This window comes from Erinaceus europaeus, chromosome 3 (genome assembly GCF_950295315.1).
Source record: "Erinaceus europaeus chromosome 3, mEriEur2.1, whole genome shotgun sequence".
NCBI classification, from domain to species: Eukaryota; Metazoa; Chordata; class Mammalia; order Eulipotyphla; family Erinaceidae; genus Erinaceus; species Erinaceus europaeus.
Window position 1 is genome coordinate 1,179,676 of NC_080164.1, and position 18,231 is coordinate 1,197,906.

Below are 18,231 nucleotides of genomic sequence, written 5' to 3' on the forward strand. Positions count from 1 at the left end.
GAAAGGATTAATGAACAAAAACATAAGGTAGGAGGGGTACAGCTCCACACAATTCCCACCACCCAATCTCCATATTCCACCCCCTCCCCTGATAGCTTTCCCATTCTCCATCCCTCTGGGAGCATGGACCCAGGGTCATTGTGGGTTGCGGAAGGTAGAAGGTCTGGCTTCTGTAATTGCTTCCCCGCTGAACATGGGCGTTGACTGGTCGGTCCATACTCCCAGTCTGCCTCTCTCTTTCCCTAGTAGGGTGGGTCTCTGGGGAAGCGGAGCTCCAGGACACATTGGTGGGGTCTTCAATCCAGGGAAGCCTGGCCAGCATCCTGGTGGCATCTGGAACCGTTTCCAGAAGATGTGATCAGAGCCCACGCCGCTAGCGGCTTCTCAGTCCGCCATCTTCCGGGAACCGCCCACCCTGACTGATTTTTAGGAAGTGTTCTGGGATCCTGGCAGGGAGCCATGCCTCTGCTCTGGAGCCTCCCCTTTTCCCTGGTATTTGCACAGGAAAATGTAGCTTCCCAGGGGTGTATGGAAAGTTAGGTAAAGTACTTCAAAAGCAAAAGTCAGTGGACGAACAGGTGGTTAGTGGACAAACACGGTGTCTGCAGCCAGGCATCATGTGTGGAGTCTGACTGACTCTCCTTGCATAGGGGACTGAGGAGCGGTTTCTCGCTACACACTTTGATCTCTCCTCTCTCTCTCTCTCTACAGGTGGTTGTGAGGATTCATTGCAACAGTGCCCATGGAAATGGCATCTGTCTGCGTAGGAAAACAGCATGTGGCTGCTGGCTGCCTTTTTATTAATCAGGTAAAATGACGTGCAGGTCACTTTCTTACCTGGGAAAGTGGAGTGCGCCCCAGCACTCAGACACAGCAAAGCCACGAATGACAAGGCACATCAGAAGAGTGATGAACCTGGGGGCCGGGTGGTGACACAGCTTGTTGAGTGAAGGACCTGCATCAGAATCCAGGTTCAAGTCACTGGCTCCTCACCTGCAGGGGACACTTCAAAAGTGGTGAAGCAGGTCTGCAGGCCTCTCTCTCTTTCTCCCCCGTCTCCCCCTCCTCTCTCAATTTCTCTCTGTCCAGTCCAATAAAATGGAAAAAAAATGGCCACAGCAACAGTGGACTCATAATGCTTGCACTGAACCCCAGCAATAAGACTGGAGGCAAAAAGGAAAAGAGAGAAAGAAAGAAGGAGAGGAAGAAAGAAAGAAAGAAAGAAAGAAAGAAAAAGAAAAAAAGAAAAACTGGTCATGAGCTCGGGGTGGCCACCAGGACAGGGCTCAGTAGGTGCCTGTTCTTGGTGATGTGCAGACTCTGAAGCCCACTGCCCACGGGTTTCCCTAGGACCCTTTGCTGGACCCCTGGACAACCGGGTGCCACTGGTGTTCCGTGCATTTCCCACTGGGATGTCCCTGCCGGGCACAGAGCAGGCTGTGGAGAATCTCGGGCTAGGCGTTTCCTTCTGTAACAGGTGACAAGTCTGCACTGGGAGCCTTGCTGATTATTTCGTTTTGCCTCAGTTACCTTTGGTTTGGCCTGGAGTCTCGGTGGATTAGCCAGGAGTGAAAGGCCAGCTGCTCCTGAGGGAGGCCCGGCCCTCTCCGCCTGAGCGCGGTGTCCCCTGGGCAGCAGAGGGCAGCCAGCAGACGTCTCACAGGGCTCTGGTGTGAGGAGACAAGGCCGCACGCACAGTGTGCCCAGGAGGACGGCGGCCAGCCGCCCGCTTAAATCAGGCTGTAGGCTGACGACAGGCTACGACGTGGTGTGTATTTCTACACGCAGGTGACAAAGCGGCTCCTTCAGGAGCTTGTGGGTGTGGAGGGAGGGACGCAGAAAGGCCAGGTGACTTGCATGGAATGAAACAAGTGAGGCAGAGTGGGTCTTTCTTTTTATATAATCTCTTTCTTTTTTAGAGCTTATTATTACTATTTACTATCTTTATTTATTGGCTAGAACTTGAAATCAAGAAGGAAGAGAGAGACAGGGAGGGAGACAGAGAGACACCTGCAGCCCTGCTTCACCGCTCACAAAGATTTCTCCCTACAGGTGGGGAGCAGGGCCTCGAACCCAGGTCCTTGTGCACTGTGACATGGGTGCTCAGCCAGCTGCGCCACCACCGGCCCCTCAAGCAGAATCTCTCAGTCACAGCGAGGGACACAGGAGAGAACACAAGGCCAGGAGCTGCTCCCAGGGAGCAGATCCAGCAAGAACACTGGCAGTATGGAAGTACTGCTTTAGGAGATGTCAAAAGTCAAGGAATAAAGGGCATCCTGCAGGGGGGTCACTTCACAGACGGTGAAGCAGGTCTGCAGGTGTCTGTCTTTCTCTCCCCCTCTCTGTCTTCCCCGCCTCTCTCCATTTCTCTCTGTTCTGTCCAACAACAACAACGGCAATAACAACAACACAATGGAAAAATGGCCTCCAGGAGCAGTGGATTGATAGAGCAGGCACCGGGCCCCAAGATAACCCTGAAGGAAAAAAAAAAGAGTGTGAAGAAGCAGAGATGTGGGAGAAGGAACTCCGTGGTGAAGTTGTACACAGAATATGTGAGAATTGTGTTTATTTTCTGTGAGCAGCAAGCCTACCCATGAGCGGTGAGTGTGAGAACACGGGCGGCGGCATATGGACCAGACAGTAGCAGCAAGTCTCCTTGGAGCAACATCAGAGTGAGGATGCCGCCTGCCGCAAGGTGTAAACTTGTCCTGTGGAGAGACGCGGGCACTTGCGGTTGGAATCTCCCCTCCACGTTGGGCACCTGTGCCAGCTTGGCCCCTACAGACTGAGACGCCGGGAGCCCAACGCCTGGCCCTGCCCTCAGCTCTGCCCACCGCCTCACACACGTCCCGGAGGTCAGGCCTAGAACGACAGAGAGACAGCAGGAGACCCGGAGAGAGAAGGGGTGATGCTGGGCCGGGACTGGAATTCCTTTGCCTCAGGGGAAGGCGTAGGGTTTGTTTAACCTGAACTCTGACTCTGCAGGTACATACTTCTAGCATATCACCTACGTTCCTCATCTCTCTTTCTCTTTTGTTTGCTTGTTTTATTTTTATTTATTTATTTAAATATTTATTTTATTTATTCCTTTTGTTGCCTTTGCTATTTTTTTTATTGTTGTAGTTATTATTGTTGTTGTTGTTGGACAGGACAGAGAGAAATGGAGAGAGGAGGGGAAGACAGAGAGGGGGAGAGAAAGACAGACACCTGCAGACCTGCTTCACCGCTTGTGAAGAGACTCCTCTGCAGGTGGGGAGCCGGGGGCTCGAACCAGGATCCTCCTGCGGGTCCTTGCGCTTTGTGCCATGTGTGCTTAACCTGCTGTGGTACCGCCCGACTCCCCCCGCCCCCCGTCACTTTATTCCACCTCAGCTGGGCTCACTCAACCTGGCGCACGCCGCTGCGGTCACTGGTCAACCTTCTTCAGTTCTTTCTTCCAGACTTTGTGTCATGATTGAGAAAATGATATACAAGCAACCAGTAGGACTCACAGCCAGTACAGGGGCTGGACAGACACCACTGTCCTTTGCCATCCTTGAATAATTAGAAACGGACAATCTCTTGATGGCAATAAAAATAATTAAAGAAAATAGAATTTCCACAACTTTCTAAAGCTCAAGGCAGTTATTTTTGCTCAGCTGAGGGGTCCCGGGTGACTTCACAGTCTTGCGAACTGACAGAAACACATCCAGCCCCTATTCCACTGAATCTGAATCGGGGAGCTCAGGCCGCAGTGAACTCTTGGTGACCCTCACACACAGACCACCATTTCATGAGCCCAGCCAGGGCAGGAGATTCGCAGGTATGGAAGGTGGGTCTGGGTAAGAAGGGCCGGGATCTTGTTTCTTTCTGGAACTCAGTGATGGAGTCAATAACATCTCAGTTATTCAGTCAAGAGTTCCTGCAAGGCCTGGGGCCGATAAGCCTCACATTGCCTGGGGAGCCATTCTTTTCCCTTGCACTCAATGTCTTTATTTTGCTATCTGGCCTTGTCTAGTTGTTCTAGCTTTGCTCACATGTCTTTCTCCTAACTGCAATCCCTGAGGTGACCTGACAGCCTTCACTGCTCCTTCTGGTCCCTGGAACCTGTTTGGATTTCCAGAAAGACCTTTTCATCTCTAGCCCTCTTGTAGCAGACACATCCCCTGGAGTCAGAGGTAGAAATTTCAGCGTGAATCCCAAGCCACTTTTTTTTTTGGCCTCCGAGGTTATTGCTGGGGCTCACTGCCAGCTCTAGGAATCCTCTGCTCTGGGCTGGTACTTTTTCTATCTTATTGGCTAGGACAGAGAGAAATTGAGAGAAGAGGGGAGATAGAGAGGGAGAGAGACAGAGAGACACTTGCAGACCTGCTTCACCACCTGTGAAGTGTTCCCCCTGAAGGTGGGGAGCCGGGGGCTTGAACCCTGATCATTTTGTGAGTCCTTGCACTTAGTACTATGCACACTTAACCGGGCACGGCACTACTAACACCCCCCCACACACACACACATACCACCTCAAGTAGCTTTGCAGGTGTTCCTGTCCCTGACATGAAAACCTCAGCTTCCCGTTTGATGCCTAGCAAGCCTGACAGCATGCCAGGGGCTGGGGAGATGCCACCGAGATGAAGGTGAAGGGACCCGGGTCTGGAGTTCAACGTCGGGGAAGGGCAGACACAGGTCCTGCTTCTGCAGGAAAGGCTCAGTACTGCAGTTCGGGCACAGGGGAAGCAGAGGTGATGCTCAGATGTTTAGGAAAAGTTACGTGAGCAGAAACAAAGGCGGGGCCAGGCGGTGGTGCACCTAGTGAAGTGCTCACATCACAGTGCACAAGGTCCCGGGTTCCGGCCCTCAGTCCCCACCTGCAGGGGTAGAGTGGTGAAGCAGAGCTGCAGGTGTCTCTCTCCCTCTCTACACCCCCCTTCCTGTAAATCCTTCCTATGGGTCTCTTTAAAAACTGGAGGTGGGGTACTGTGTAAGCAGAATAGGGGCCAGGGGTCCCCTAGGCACCAGGTCTCTGGCTTGGGCAGGGCGCTGAGTGCTTCTCCCCCTCACAGGCCTGAAGCTCTGTTCTGTGGCCTGAAGCTCTGTTCTGTGCCCTGCAGACCAATGCCAACAGCTGGGGGACCTGGGGCTTTCTAGTTGAGACTCTTTGTTTCTGCAAGTTTGTTTTTAGCGTATTAACAGCTTCTTGCAAAAATAGTTCCTGCAAACAGAGTGCTAGCAGTTTCTATCTCTGTGTGTGTGTGTGTGTGTGTGTGTGTGTGTGTGTGTGTGAGAGAGAGAGAGAGAGAGAGAGAGAGAGAGAGAGAGAGGGAGAGAGCACTGTGAATCTACTGCTCCTGGTGGCCGTTTTTTTCCCATTTTTATTGGACAGGATGGGGAGAGATTGAGACAGGAGGGGCAGATAGGAAGGGAGAGAAAGACACCTGCAGACCTGCTTCACCACTTGGGAAGCTTCTTTGCAGGGGCTTGAACCTGGGTCCTTGAGTGGGCCCTTGCACTTAGTGCTGAGTGCATGTAACCAGGTGCACGACTACTAACCAGCCCCCTAATAGGTTTATCTGACAGTCAGGTCCCCTCACCCATCCAGGGCCAGGGGACACAGCCCTGTATGGAGGCCCTGGTCCCAGAAGAAGCTACTGGATAAGTGATGGAGTGTGTCAACTGAGGACTGGAGGCGTTTGGAAGCCATGGCTGCTGAGGGAGGGGCTGTGCCAGGGGCATTTGGCCTGGAATGACCCTGTTCCAGTTCCTTCCCTGTTTCACAACTGCCTGGGGCAGCGAGGATGCAAAGGCAGGGGGTGGATTCCAGGCTCAGGACTCCACGGCCGCAGGACAGGGATGGGATCCCACAGTGCTGAGACCCACCAGAATGTCAGAGGAACCCACGTCTCTGGAGAGAAAGCTCTGGACTCTCAGACAAAGCTCTTGAATCTCCCTCTCCTTTAAACGGGTGGTGTTTGCGTTCTGAGCCCTGCTGCTTTGCTTCTTTTGTGATCCAGCACTGAAATGGACATACGCTCCTCAGGGGATTGTTCTAATCTGGCTGCAGATGGCAGACAACCAAACTCACTGGCTTCTGTGTGCACAGACCTGCGGACCCCAGCCTAAGAATCCTCCCAGATCCCCCTGAGAAGCGGCAGCGGCAGGAGGAGCCAGTGAGGCCAGGCCCCACAGGGCCCAGCGTCCAGCTCTTACCCTCTAGAAAGAATCAAACCCTCCTAATTTAAGTGGCAGGTGAAGAATCGCCCCGCTCTTCTCCTCTCAGTGTTCTGGGACTGTGCCCTTCATCTTCCTGAAGATGATCCGCCCTGAGCCAGATGCCAGGCAGGAATTAGACGCCAGAGCTGAATTTGCCATGGAACAAGGAGGCCTGAGTCTTCTGGGCCCCGCCTGTCCCCCAAGGCCTGGGAGGGCCCCTCGTAATGTGTTCACGTGGCCAAATGAGACAGTAAAGCTAACTGCATGTGAAGAGGTCCTCCTGTGGCCAACCGGTGCTGTCGCCCCTGGAACAGACACCCGTGTCCAGCTTCTCACAGAAAGCTCCAGGAAGAACCAGAGACCCCATGCATTGAGCAAACTTTATATTTTTAGAAAAAGTTACTTAGGGGGGCTGGACAGTGGCACACATGATTCAGTGCTCATATCATAGTGCACAAGGACCCAGGTTCAAGCCCCTGGCTTCATGAGTGGTGAAACAGGGCTGCAGGTCTCTCTCTCTCTCTCTGTCTCCCTGTTCTCAATTTCTCTTGGTCTCTGTTCATTCATACATACATACGTACATACATACATACATATATACATACATGCATACATGCATACATACGTACATACATAGTGCATAGAGAGAGTCAGGCAGTAGCGCAGTGGGTTAAGATCACGTGGCACAAAGTACAAAGACCAGCTTAAGGATCCAGGTTCTAGCCCCTGGATCCCCACCCACAGGGGAGTTGCTTCACACACGGTGAAGCAGGTCTGCAGGTGTCTGTCTCTCTCCCCTCTCTGTCTTCCCCTCCTCTCTCCATTTCTTTCCATCTTATCCAATAACGACAACATCAACAACAATAACTACAACAACAAAACAACAAGGGCAACCAAAGGGAATAAATAAATAATAATTATTATTACTTTAAAAAAGATACATAGAACTGCAGACACATGAGGGTCACTGGGGAAAAGGCCACTTGCTAATGTTCACTTGTTACTTCTTAAGCTGATCTGTCTCAGCCGGAGTGTGGCTTTTGCTGGTCTGTTTCCATGATTGGGTCCTCCTCCATGACTGGGTCCTCCTCCATGACCTGCACCTCCTCCATGACTGGGTCCTCCTCCATGGCCCTTTTCCAAAGTCCCTGCTTCTGTCTTCCTCCCTCCCCCAGAGTGTTTGTTCTCCTCCCTTCTCCCCCTGTGCTGGTTGGAGGCGAGACAGGAGGCTGCTAGAGCTACTGGAACCAGGTGACCAGGGCTTCTCCAGACCAAGGCACCTTGCCGTCCCTCTAGTCCTGGCCCCTTCCTCAGGTTTGTCTTAGTTTTGTAGAAGAAACCTTTCTTGCAAGCCCACCCCCCCACGACCGCCAGCACCACCTAATACATCAGAGTAAGAGCAGAAACTAGAGGAGAGTGTGTCTGCTGCAGGAGCAGAGGACCCAGTTGGAGCCTGGGGCGGGGCTCTGTCTTCTCTCCCTGGCTGTGTGTGTTGCAGTTCAGTCCTGATACCAAACACCTGGAGTTAACAGCCGACTTCAACTACTTTAAAACTGAGTCCTTGTCCTTATTTCTGGAGTCAGCTGTGCTGAGCATGATCCCCAGGCCACTACAAGTTTACCACAAACTGCCTATAACTTTGAAGGTTCCCACCAACCTCTCAGGAGAGTTCTCTATTTGTATATTACTATTAAATAGTCATCTAACAATTGTGCATTACTATAATAAGTACATAGTGAATCACTCTAATTACATTCAACAGATATTTTATAGTTTAAAGTATCATATAAATATATTTAACAAATGTAATTATGCCATTATAATAATTGTATTCTATTAATTATATTAGATGGTTGTACGTATAGTTGTAAAGGACACAATACGGCAAGGTCTAGGGAGGGTTCCAAGTTTCCCAGCCTCCTCCTGAGACCAGGAGACGCCACCCACCCTTCCCCACCTCCCTGTGCACATCCTCCTGGGAAATGCCTCTTCCTCTTCCAGTTGCTTCTTGCTAAGTCCTTCTGTGTGTTTGGCCGCAGGGAAGGAAACTCTGCAGTTCTGAAACCAGGATGTGCTCCTGGGTCACATGCACACATGGGTCTTCTGGTTACATCCACACGGGAACCCTCTGCTCCAATGTGCATGACGGAGAAGGCAGGAGCTCAGGACACCCCTCTTTCTGGCCACTCTGAGTTCCCAGGCTGCAGAACTTGCTGGAACTTTAAAAAAATGATACTTTATTTATTTATTGGATAGAGATGGCCCGGAATCTAGAGGGAAGGGGGAGATAGAGAGGGAGAGACAGAGAGACACTTGTAGCCCTGCTTCACCATTTGAAAAGCTTTCCCCCTGCGGGGGGAGGAGCTCGAACCCGGGGCCTTGTGCATTATAACATGGCACTCAAGCAGGTGTACCGTCACCCAGCCCAGTTTCTGGAAATTTAACAGGGGTGCTGGTAAGAGGTTTCTTATGGTATCGTGCTCATGCACCCTCTTGCAAAGGTGAAGAGGAAACGTCTAGACCACCATTTTTCCTCTCTCTCCTCTCTATGCTTCCTTCCAGCATTCCTTAGGGTAGGAAAGGGTGAGTTCGATTCACCCTGAAACACATCTGGCTTCCACTAAGGGTGAGAAGTGGCAGGTCTTTGCTCTCTGTTGTATGCTTTACATTGGGTTCTAGTTCTCCCCCGCCAAGAGAATTAGATCAGTCCTGTTAATTTCGCGGGCCCCCTTGGCCCCGCCCCTAGGAACCCCGCGAGAGTGCCAAAAGTGCACGCTTCGGCAGCACATATACTAAAATTGGAACGCTTCACGAATTTGCGTGTCATCCTTGCGCTCAAGCAGATTCATACTTTTTCCCTCCCTTGCAAACTGGGGAGTGAGAGACACTCGCCTATTCATAACTATCACTTCACCTTCTAAAGTCTGACCTCACATAATGGAGGCATTCAGTTTTATTTTGACATGATTTTAGTTTTCTTTTCCTTTTCTTTTTTATATAATTGTCACCAGGGTTATTGCTGGGGCTCAGCACTTGTACAGGAATCCACTGCTCCTGATGGCCATTCCTTCTTTCTTTCGTCTTTCCCTCTTCCCTCCTTCCTTCCTTCCTTTCTTTCTTCCTTCCTTTCTTTCCCTCTCTCTTTCTTTTCTGTATTTATCTTTTATTGGACAGGATAGAGAGAAATTGAGAGGATAGGGGAGATACCAAAGGAGAGAGACAGAGAGATACCTGTAGTCCTGTGTCATCACTCATGAAGTTTCCCCCCCTGCAGGTGGGGAGTGAGGGCTCAGACCTGGCTCCTGGTGCTTGTGGTATGTACATTAACCAGGCGTGCCACCACCCAGTCCCATTCCAGCTTTCTATGTGATTTGGTGCTTGTGGCATGTACATTAACCAGGCGTGCCACCACCCAGCCCCCTTCCAGCTTTCTATGTGATTATACGTAGAAATAGACAAGGACTGGGTGTTGGTACACCCCCGAAAGGACCTAGTTCAAGCCTCCTGTCCCCACCTGTGGGGGCAAGCTTCATCAATGGAGCATTGTTGCAGGCACCTGCTGTCTCTCTCCCTTTTCTCTCTTCCTCCATGTCTCTCTGTCTCTGTGCGAAGAGGAAAGACAAATACAGCCTCCCTGTAGGCAGTGAGCACCACAGAGATCCCTGGTGGAAGGAGATAATGATGGACAGAAGGCCCATGGCTCATCCTGCACAGGCCTGTGCACACGGCCACATTCTGGGTGCTGGAGTCCAGTGCTCACAGCAGCAGCCCGCACGCCACCCTTTACAGCCACAGCCAGCTTCTTCTCGCTCCTCCTTCACCTCCCGGACTCCTCATCTGCTTCTTCCTTTCTACTAATTAAGCAGCTGTAAGCCCTGTGATCAGGTTTCAGTATCCCCCCCCCCATGCTTTCCTACGGTGGAATAAACACAGATGTTCCTTCTGGAAGATGTTCAGGTCCCTCACTGGAAAAAGAAAACCTTGGCCAGGGCTGAGGTGAAGGCCTGGTACTGTCGGTGAGTGATGTTTGCGAGATTCAGAGAAGCGGAGGAAGGTTGCTGGTCCCACACATGCATCCGCTCCAGTTCTCCTGCCTCTGCCTTCTCACACAGAGACACACTTCTTTGCTCCTGTCTGTTGTTAAAGTTTGGGGCTCCAGCAGGCCGGGCTAGCTTCGTGGTGGTAAACAGAGACTCGAGGACACACGGCTGGGCCGGGAAGCTGTATTTCTTTATTCACGAACAACGATTCATAAACTAACCCAAACTAATCCCTACACAGATCTTTCCTGCATCCTTCTCCTCCGGTGGCTGTGCCAAGAACTCTGGAACTCTGTAGAGGTTCCGGGAGCAGGGAGAATGGCTCCCGCGAAACTAGCAGGGGCCATACCACAATCTCCCAGAGGCAGGGGGTGAGACCAAAACCAATGTGAAGCATACAAGAATTCCCCCTTTTCTTTTTAACTAAATGACCATACTATCAGGGGTGTGGGGTGAACAGAAACCTATATCGTACAGGCATTTTTTTTTTTTAAAAAAAGAAACTGGCATAAACTTGGAGGAACATGTAAGCAAGTAACAAGAACCAGTGTGCTGCCAAGGGAAGGCCTGAGGGGGAACTTTTTTTTGCCTCTGGGGGACGTTACTTGCCTCGACGGGCATTTTTTAGCTTGGGGGTGGGGAACGGCCTAGAGTCCCAAGGCAGCTGGCTGCAGTCAGTCTTTGAGAAACCCAGCAGCATAAAGGGAAGCTGCAAAGTGTCCAAGACATGTACCAGTGAGTCCGATAGAAATGCCAATCCAAAGCAGATGTCCATGGAAGAATGCCGGGGGGGAAACGTTGTATGTAGCCAGGCCTGCTGGAGCCCCAAACTCTAATGACACCTGTCAGAACTCCCCAGACAATAAAAGTCCTCTGTTTGCATGACTGTACAAAGTACACTGGGATGGGGGGGCAGGCAGTGATATACCTGCTTAAGCGCACACAGTACTGAGTCCAAGGACCTGGGCAAGGATCCGAGTCCCAGACCTCACTCCCCACCTGTGTGGTAGACGCTCCACAAGCAGGTGTCTCTCTTTCTCCCTCCCTCTCTACCTCCCCCTCCTCTCTCTCTATTTCTCTCTGTCCTATCTAACAGCAAGGACAAAAAGGACAACAAAAATGGGGAAAATGGCCTCCAGGAGCAGTGGATTTATAGTGTAGGCACCGAGTCACAGAGATAAACCTGGAGACAAGAGAGACACAGAGATAGAGAGGAAACAGAGAGAGGGGGAGAAAGACAGACACCTGCAGACCTGCTTCACTGGCTGTGAAGTGACCCACTGCAGGTGGGGAGCCGAGGGCTTGAACTGGGATCCTCACTCCAGTCATTATGCTTCACACCCTGTGCACTTAACCAGCTTAACCTGCTGCTTAACCCAGCCCCTTTCCCCCATCCTCTCTCAATTTCTCACTGTCCTATCAAATCAAATCAAATCAAATAAAAATATCTTGTTCTCCAGGAGCAGTGGATTTGCAGTGCCAGCACTGAGCCCCATTGATACCCCTGGAGGCAAAAATAAAATAAAATAAAATAAAATAAAAATGCATGTAGGAATAAATGGCCCCAGTATTCCTAGAGTGGGCAAGAGTGGGAAGGAGGAGAGAAGTTTATTCTCCACAAGATGGGCACGGTCATGCCATGTTCTCAGGAACAACACTGATGACTGTATGTTCACATATATTTCTTCATCTCTCCAGTCCAAGGGCATAAGGAGCAGAGGAGGATTGCATCTACTACTGTGCCAAGTAATTGCTAGAGTAAGAATATGCTGAACTGGAAGAGAGGGTCAGGTTTCTGTGGGATTTCATCTCCATGGAAACTCCTTGTAGGTGGTAAACAGGTCTCTAGACATGTTCCCAGTAACATTTTCTTAGGATTTCTATCCTCATTCCTTTCTTGAAGACTTTCCTCATTCCTTTTTTGAAGACTTTCTTTGCCTGGATACTTTTAGACACTAAGGAACATAACACCCAACTAGCATGTCTGTTCTTAGGTCATGTAAACTTTGATCTTTCATTACAGTTTTTAGAGTTACAGGAGAGAGAGAGGGAGAGAGAGAGGGAGAGGGAGAGGGAAAGGGAGAGAGAGAGGAGAGGGAGGGGGAGAAGGAGAGGGAGAGGGAGAGTGAGAGGGACAGGGAGAGGGACAGGGAGAGGGAGAGGGAGAGAGAGAAGGACAGGGAGAAGGAGAGGGAGAGGGACAGGGAGAGGGACAGGGAGAGGGAGAAGGACAGGGAGAGGGAGAGGGACAGGGACAGGGAGGGGGACAGGGAGAGGGAGAGGGCCAGGAACAGGGAGGACAGGGAGAAGGAGAGGGACAAGGACAGGGAGAGGGACAGGGAGAGGGACAGGGACAGGGAGAGGAACAGGGACAGGGACAGGAAGAGAATTCTGGGGAAGACTTACTCCTGACTGCCTCCCTTCCTTCCAGTTGAGCAAAAACTGACCCTTGGAAGTTGTTGGGGCAGGAGTGTGATTAGCACCTGGCTGAGGTCCCTCTGAGCCGCACACTATGGACTCAGGTAAACCCGCCAAGGGCTGTGGGTTGGTGGCAACTGGTTTGAGCGAGTGTCTGCTGGAAGCAGCTCTCGGTTCCTGCTGCCCTTTCCCCACTGCTCTCCTTCTCCCTGGGGTCCGCCATGCCCCCAACCCCACCCCACCCCTGGGACCTGAACTCCTGGAGTTGAGCTCAGGCAACCAGTGTAGACTCAAGGCTCCTGCTGTCACGACCAGCCCAGCTTAGCCCCTTTGCCTATTTTGATGAACCCCAAATTGCCTGCGCTGTAACAAACTCACCTTGTTCAGCCCCCTGACCAAAGCCTCGTGAAGGTTTTTAATTTTCAGTTATGATATAAAGTGACCCAACATCAACTTCTCAGAGGGAAATGCAAGAGCCTGGATCTCTGCCCGCCGTGGGGCTATCCCCTGATGTAGTGCGCCCTCAAGACACCCATGCTCTTGCTTCCCTGAGGGAGGACAGCCCAAGCAAAGTGCTCAGGTCTCAGGGACACAGCTGACTGCCTTTCTGTTGGCGTCTCCTTGAGCCGTCTCTGACTGAGGAGACGGAGAACAGTTCTGTGCCAGGCTGGGGCTGCTCCAGCCTCCTCCTGAGCACTGACCCCGCCTGCCTCATCCTTCTCCACACTCATCCCTTCCAGGCCAGGACTGTTGGGGTTTCCATATCCTGATAGAATTTCATAGATAGATTTACACTGAAGGTAAAACTTCAGGGCAAAAATGAATGTGCAGCAACACATAAAAAGAAGGAGGAGATATCTTAGTGTATAAGAGAGAGATTCTATGCATATTAACTGTCTGTTGTGGTGAGGACAGTCATGGGAATGGGGGGCCATGTGAGCTCCAGTTGTAGAAAGGGAGGTTGCTGCCAGTGCAGTCTGGAAGCAGACAGAATTCTCTCAACTGCTCTTGGGGTGTTTGTCTGCTGTTCATGATCACAGAATGGCTGAAGCTAGAAGGGACTTAACTCATTCTTTCTTTAGCTTGTGGAAAAGAAAAGCTTAGAGAAGCAGCAGGAGTTACTCAAGGTCTCCAGAGACATTACCATCAGTACAGAGAGATCATAGAGTTGTAATTAAAAAACAAAAGGACTTTGCAGCAACTCAGCTGGGGCAGTTTTAAACAATCAAAGATTTATTACAACAAAATAAGCAGTTATTGGCAGGGGTGTCTGTGACTCATGGCTGTTGAGGAGTCTCAGAGTCTCCCGGCCAGCTGAGCTACGCGTGTTCAGTTCCCAGGAGAGGCAGCCATGGTGGACACAAGCAAGGCGGGGACTGAAAGCAGGCAGCAGGCAGCAGCAGGGAGAGCCTCTTCCACCCGCCTGCGCTTGAGTTCTGTCCTCAGCTCCAATGCCTGACCTCAGCCCACATGCTAATCACATCACACCATACGCTCAGTGGCTGGGGCAGGGCAAGTCATCTTAGTCACTTCTCTCTCAATTGAAACAAAACATCATAGAAGTGGGATACAGGGACCTATAGGAACTGAAACATGCCTCTCTTTCTCTCCATCTCCCTCTCCTTCTCTCTAGCCATCTCTCTCTCATTCTCTCTGTGTATATGCTTGAATACAGAATTCAGAAGGCACTAGAGGAAATAGTAGTATTTGGATGTCCATATTATATGACTATGACTTTAATGAGGATTGATTAAAACAGAAGCACGGAGCTGCAAACAGTTCAAGGTCACAGGGAGAAACTGAGCGTCTGTAAGTCAAGGGAGGACGTGGGAGAAAAAAGCCACCCTGCTGGCATCTGTAGCACAGACTTCCAGTGTCCAGAGATGTGAGGGTTTTTTTTTTTTTAAGATTTTATTTATGTCAGGCAAATCGGCTTACCTAGATAGGATATCTGCTCAGTCCTCTGTACAGTCAAGGTTTGAGCCCTGCCTCCACCATGGGGAAGAAAGCATTCATGCTGCAGTGTCTGTTCCTCACTCAAAAAACAAAACAAACAACAACAACAAAAAAAAAAAACCAGCTCAGAGCAGTGAAACCCCAGTGATGACAAATATATACTTAAGAGAGAGAATAGAAAGGTGTGTGCATGCGGAGGGGGGAAAGGGAGAGAGGGAGAGAGGAAGAGGGAGATGGAGAGAGGGAGAGGCCAAGGGAGAGGGAGAGGGAGAGAGGGAGAGGGAGAGAGGGAGAGAGGGAGAGAGGAAGAGGGAGATGGAGAGAGGGAGAGAGGAAGAGGGAGAGTGAGAGAGGGAGAGGCCAAGGGAGAGGGAGAGAGGGAGAGGGAGAGAGGGAGAGAGGAAGAGGGAGATGGAGAGAGGGAGAGAGGAAGAGGGAGAGTGAGAGAGGGAGAGGCCAAGGGAGAGGGAGAGGGAGAGAGGGAGAGGGAGAGGGAGAGAGGGAGGAGAGAGGGAGAGGCTAAGGGAGAGAGAGAGAGGGAGAGGGAGAGAAGGAGAGGGAGAGAGGGAGAGAGAGGGAGGAGAGAGGGATAGGGAGGGAGAGGGAGAGGGAGAGGAAGAGGGAGGGGGAGAGAGAGGGAAAGCAGAGGGAGAGGGGAAGAGGGAAAGGGATAGGGAGAGGGGGAGACTAGAGCTCTATGGAGCTCTGGTGTTAGTGGATGCCAGGGTTGAGCCTATGGTCTCCAGGTTTGAGACATGCTGAAGGTTCTCAGGGAGCCTAGATAAATGAACATACTGGACACCATGTTAGGGCAGCCCTAGGTGGGAGTGCATTTCATCAGTGCATTTCATCTCTTTGACTGCACACTTTCTGAGGATATACTGTGTGTCACTCACTCTAGAAGATGTTTTAGGATTTGAGGCTTATAACTAACTGTATTCTCTAATTTAATGCTTCAGGTAGGTGTTGCTATAACCATTTCATAGAGGAAGGATTTAAGACATAAAAGGGAACATGACACAGCTAGGATGCATTAGAAGACAGATGTGTGGGGTGAGGGGTGACACTCCTGGTTAATGGCATATGTCATAGTGTACAAGGTCCTGGGTTCAAGCCCCTGGTCCTGACCTGAATGGAAAAGCTTCATGAGTGGTGAAACAGGGCTGCAAGTGTCTCTCTGTCTCTGTCTTTCTCTACCCCCCTTTTGCTTCAATTTCTCTCTGGCTCTATCCAATAAATAAATTAATTAATCAAAAAAATCAAGATAGCCATGTCATCAAGTGCAGTGCGGTGTGACTGTCTCTGGTGAAGACAGAGCATGCCAGGAGCATGGGAAAGAGTACTTTCCTCAGGAAGGATGTGATACAGGGTGGAGGCACTGAGACTGGCCGAATGAATCAGTAGAGAGAGAGAAGACCTCCTTCAGTGTCTGTGCTGGGCTAGCATGGGGGTGCCTCTTCCTGGGCATGTATTCTCTGGGTTGGAGAGAACTCAGCTGAGCCAGCCTGGGCTGCTACTCACTTAGCAACCTGGGAGAGATGACTCCTGAACTTGTGGCAGAGTGGCAATGCAATGTCTTTATTGATCAGAGAGTCAATGCTTTTAAAGGCCAGACCCAGAAGTGACAAGTCAGAAACAGAAATGGCTAGGAAAAGGAGTGGAGAAAGGCAAAAGCGAGCTGGGAAGGTAGAAACTTCCTTAGCAACTGTTGAGAGGGTTTTAACTGGTGAGATTAGTGTTACCCTGCATGCAGAGAGGGTCTCAAGGTAGAAGAAGATAGATCGAAGGAATGGAATGGGTGGGGATCTTTCAGGCAAAACAATGATTATGGAGACAGGCCATAGTATCCGGAATGCAGGGTGGAGCAGGGGGAGCTGGCTTCATGTTTTAAGGAATGTGAGTCTCCTCACAATTTCCCGGCATCTCCCCCTTTCTTTTTATCTAATGGCCATAGAATCAGGAATGCAGGGTGCTTTTGAGGCAGGGAGTCTGATAAGAGGAGGCAAACCTTTGGGGTTACTCCTGTCCCTCCTTGCTCAAGCTCTCGGTAGAGAGAGAGACTGACAGGATAGACACACTCCTCAGGTCGAGCTCTGCCAAGCTCAACCACATCCTCACAATTTCCCAACATGTCTGGTGCTGAAACTTGGGGAAAAACAAGCAGGGGAAGAGATATGAAACTTGGGGAAATTTACAGGTAGTTCTGTCTGAGCCCAGGAGCAGCGCTGCAGAAAGGAGTCATGGCCACTAGCAATGGCGGAACTGCAACCGGGAGGGTGGTGGTGGCTCTGAACACTCCTGGGTTCCCTGCACACTGGGCAGCCACAGCAGGTCATCAGGAAAGGAAACCCGCATGACTGGCCCTGCTGGTGCAATGGACAGAAGATTTACAGTCAAGTCAGGCATCCTTCTTTTCCCAGGGAGCCTGTGTGCAGAAGCCACTGGGTTCTGAGAACAGCAAAGGAGCTGGTGGCAGCCGATGTTCCCACCTCCTGCATCGCAGCCCCTGAGCTACAATGGGCCTTTAGGGATGATTGCATTTTTTTTCCTAAAATAAGCCTTACAACAGGTTTCAATAAATTTCCTTCTCCTTCTCCTTCTCCTTCTCCTTCTCCTTCTCCTTCTCCTTCTCCTTCTCCTCCTTCTCCCTCTCCTGTTCCTTCTCATTCTCCTTCTCCTCCTCCTCCTCCTCCTTCTTCTTTTTATCCTTCTCCTTCTCCTCCTCTTTCTTCTTTTTCCTCTTCTCCTTCTCCTCTTTCTTTTTCTTCTTCTTCTTCGTCTCCTTCTCCTCCTCCTCCTTCTTCCTCCTCCTCCTTCTCCTTCTCCTCCTTCTCTTCCTTCTCCTCCTCCTCTTCCTCCTCCTTTTCCTCCTCCTCTTCCTCCTTATTCTCCTCCTCCTCCTTCTTCTTGTTTAATGTATGCATTTTCATCAGGATGAATGGTTTACAGTTGACAGTAGAATCCAGTGGTTGGTACATGTGTAACATTTCTTTTTTCCACATAAGAATTCCACCCTCACTACGTCCTCCTCTGCCATTCTGTTGCAGGACATTTTGGTGCAGTACTCCAACTCCAGTCCAGGTTCTGCTCTGTTTTTCCCCTTCTGTTCTTATTTCTCAACTTCTGTCTGTGAGTGGGGTCATCCATCTTCACCCTTCTCTTTCTGGCTGATCTCACTTCACAGGATTCCTTCCAGCTCTATCCAAAATGAGGTGAAGAGGTGACTTCACCATTTTTACTCTTATTTTATTATTTTTTTGGTATTATCTGTATTTATCTATTGGATAGAGACAGCCAGAAATCAAGTGGAAAAGGATGAGACAGAGAGGGAGAGAGACAGAGAGACACCTGGAGCCCTGCTTCACCAGTAGCAAAGCTTTCCTCCTTCAGGTGGGGACCAGGGGCTTGAACCTGGGTCCTTGCACATTGGAATGTGTGTGCTCAACCAGGTGCGCCACTGCCAGGCTTTTCCATGCAGGAGAAGCACAGTGGGCAGGGCTCTACCGGCTGCTTTTCTGCTCCCCACATTCAGTTTTTAGTACAATGACTATTCCAGGGCTGGACCAGTTCTTTTCTCTGAGGCCAGGTCATCCCTGGGACTCCAAGCACAGTTCTGTGTGTAGACGTGAGGTAA